The sequence below is a fragment of the Macrobrachium nipponense genome, chromosome 21, assembly GCF_015104395.2.
Source record: "Macrobrachium nipponense isolate FS-2020 chromosome 21, ASM1510439v2, whole genome shotgun sequence".
NCBI lineage: Eukaryota > Metazoa > Arthropoda > Malacostraca > Decapoda > Palaemonidae > Macrobrachium > Macrobrachium nipponense.
This window is the reverse complement of record NC_087212.1, coordinates 76,064,147-76,067,300: the sequence shown is the minus strand read 5'-3', so window position 1 is coordinate 76,067,300 and position 3,154 is coordinate 76,064,147. Positions and strand designations below refer to the sequence as shown.

Here is a 3,154-nt window from a genome sequence, read left to right as displayed (position 1 = left end):
GTTCTGTCTTGCCGTCTTGCACGTATAAGCGGGGTACGACCGCTCACTTGAGGTTAATCCATACGACTGACGGGTGTGCGCTTACTGGCCGGTCTTTTATGCAGTTTCTATTGTTGTTCCCCAAGGCGAGGATGAGTTTCTCAAGTATTTGAGGAAGCGGTTGCAAAGGAGCGGCTGAGTGAGGCTCATATTCTTCTCATGATGTTCATTTCTGACTATAGAATACAACAACTGCAGGCTCTCATAAAACTAAGAATTTAATTGGATGCTTGTTTGTATGCCACTAGAGTACGTCTTCAGTATGTTATATACACGCTTGCCTTTTTTCAGTCACAAATATTCCACTAGATATAATAACAAACGATGCGATCCAATGAAATGAATGCCGTGCTAACATTATTTTTCATCCTTGCCTTACCTAATTCATACATTTTATCGAATTTGTATGTAATTGATAGTATTTTGTTTTTAGAAGGGAGAGCAGACTATGTGGTATTTCCCATACGACTGGCAATCTTTATCACCAACAGTGGGATTCAAAAGATTTTTTTTACAAATTGTGAGGCGCATTTATTTTCTGTTTTAATGATTAAAGACTAAAGTAAAAGTATAAAAAAAAAAGATGTATGCTTTACTTTATAGTTCATTATATATTGAGAAATGTTTCTAAAGCAACTGACGCCTAAAATATGGTCAGTTAGTAACCTAGAAAGATCACGAAAGTACAACTTTACCGAGTGTATGTGGTTATGAGTCATATTACTTACGTTTTGGGATAAGTTCAATGTTACAGGATAAAGGAAATGGTTTAAATGTCAAAACTGAAATCGTTCTAAGAATGGAAAGTTGAAGATACAAGCACAGGATGTACTGCTACAGACATGATTGAAATGTAGCTTTCGCACTTATCTCCATTCGAGGAGGTTTGGCAAATAACCCGTATTACATTGACCTACAGTATAAGCAGTGATATCTCTCTCTCTCTCTCTCTCTCTCTCTCTCTCTCTCTCTCTCTCTCTCTCTCTCTCTCTCTCTCTCTCTCTCATGATGAATCGTAGGTGTACTAATACAAGTAATTCTGTTATTTGTACATTCCTTGTAAAGATTTCCTGAGAGACAGACAGACAGACAAAGAATGAAAGGAAACACATGCACATGAGTTCATTTCTGATGCAGTATTTTTGTATAAAGTAGTTATTTCATTTATATATAAAGTATACGTATATTATATATATATATATATATATACTATATATATATATATATATATATATATATATATATAACCTATCCTATCAGGTACAAATATATATACTATATATATATATATATATATATATATATATATATATTATATATACATGTAAGAAAAACTACTATATACTTACATGCTACATCAGATAGACACTTACTTAAGTGTCTATCTGATGCAGAATGTGATTTCTCTCACTCTTTATATTATATACGTACATATACGTGGCTTATATATTCCATATGTCACTTAAATTCATTTATCTTTGGAACAAGTGTAGTATTAGCGGTTTTACTATTGCTGTACTTTTCATAAATAATCTAAGGCATGAAAATCTACCAGATGAACTTTGCAATATTCAAAAGAAATCGGAAATTTGTGCATTCCCCCTTTACATGGCCATGATTCCCTATGCCGTGCACTATATTGAATTTTAATTGAAATCACCATCATTTGCCTTGTGTTTATTTTATGAAAGATCCGCCATAGATACCAGTGAGGGAAGTCTCATGATTCTGTGAGGTCACCCTTAATGCTTTCTAGCAAATATTCCATTTCTGCGGTCCACCTGAAACGGGTTTTCTTAAGCTAACACATCCTGTAAAAAAGTGATTCCGCAAATGTTGGATTGGTTAAATCATATGTGAATTGTGTCTTAATCCAGCTGCTGCCTGTATAACTGGGTTATATCGAAGTAAATTCATTTCATGGTGGTATTGGAAGTGAATATTTCACCTCTTTGGTATTATCGGCTTACCCCCACATATTTATAATCAATGCGCAATGATACTCATATGTAAGTCAGATAGTAACTGTGGTAACAAATATTTTGTCACCAATGTTAATTGGAACTGTTCTTACCTTCTGAAGAGTGTTCTTTTGACACGCCAGCCACTAAAACGATATTAAAGTACAAATATAAAGATCTGCTGTAATCTGTGTGGGATTCAGTTTTCGGAAAAATTGCACTTTAAGAATAATCATATTTGCAACATTACTTTGGTCAACATTGCTTTAGTTGACGTGCTGTTATTTTTTCTTAATTAAAGCCTAAAGAGATTCAAGACCACCAGAGGATTATGCTTGAGGTGAACATATTTTACTGAATGAAAAAATGAATCAAACTTTTCTGAGACATAAGAACTGTAGTAGGATCTTCTGCCATTGGAGCAACAAGGCCTCGTTTAAAATCAGTCAATCTTCTCGACCAGCCAGCTAATAACAGTTATCCTGTGAGTGATAATAGAAAAATAGCATTCTGTAGTCTGCCATTCAGGACGACTACTTCACGATCTTACCAAGGGTGGTCGGCTGTTATCTTCGAGAGATTTGTCCGCGCTTGGATTTCCTACAACTTAGTTCTGATGACAGCCACAATGACAGACAGCTTTCCTCTGTTGTACTATGCATGCTATACGAGAAGAGATGACGAGGCAAAATGGTCCGTCCCATTCAATGACAGATAATGTCTGGTGCTGTAATTAATATTCTTCATGAATTAGGCACAGAACTCAAGACTTGCATTTAAAAATTAATACAGTCAACAGAGACGCTATACTTGATATTTTGGGCTGAGATATGAACAATTTCTGCACGTCTCTTATAATTTACTTCTATATGATATTTCTCTAAAATGATACTTTCTGATCTTCAACTAAACATATAAGCATGGTTATGATAATTCATTTCCCGAACTATTACTGCGTATCTTACGTGATGGCGACTGCATTCTATAAAATATTTGATTAGCCAGATTTTGTTTGCAGGCTAGTATAGTATTGAAAACATAATATCTCTACTTTCATGTAAAAAGGTGAATCTTTCGTAAATATCTTGAATTTCAAATTAGTTTACGAGAATACTTTCTAATCATATCGGAGGTACTTTCTTGTAAACTCTAAT

The 3,154-nt window shown here is 34.3% G+C and overlaps 1 protein-coding gene across 1 annotated transcript in view; it reads right to left on the bottom strand.

Moving 5' to 3' along the window:
* LOC135198185 (lysozyme C-like) overlaps positions 1 to 65 on the bottom strand; it is an 18,164-nt gene extending 18,099 nt beyond the window's left edge. Inside the window, exon 1 of the mRNA XM_064225734.1 lies at positions 1 to 65. This exon is cut by the window's left edge and continues 83 nt beyond it. The gene's annotated coding sequence lies outside the window, so the exon portion shown is untranslated.
* Between the last annotated feature and the right edge of the window lie 3,089 nt (positions 66 to 3,154).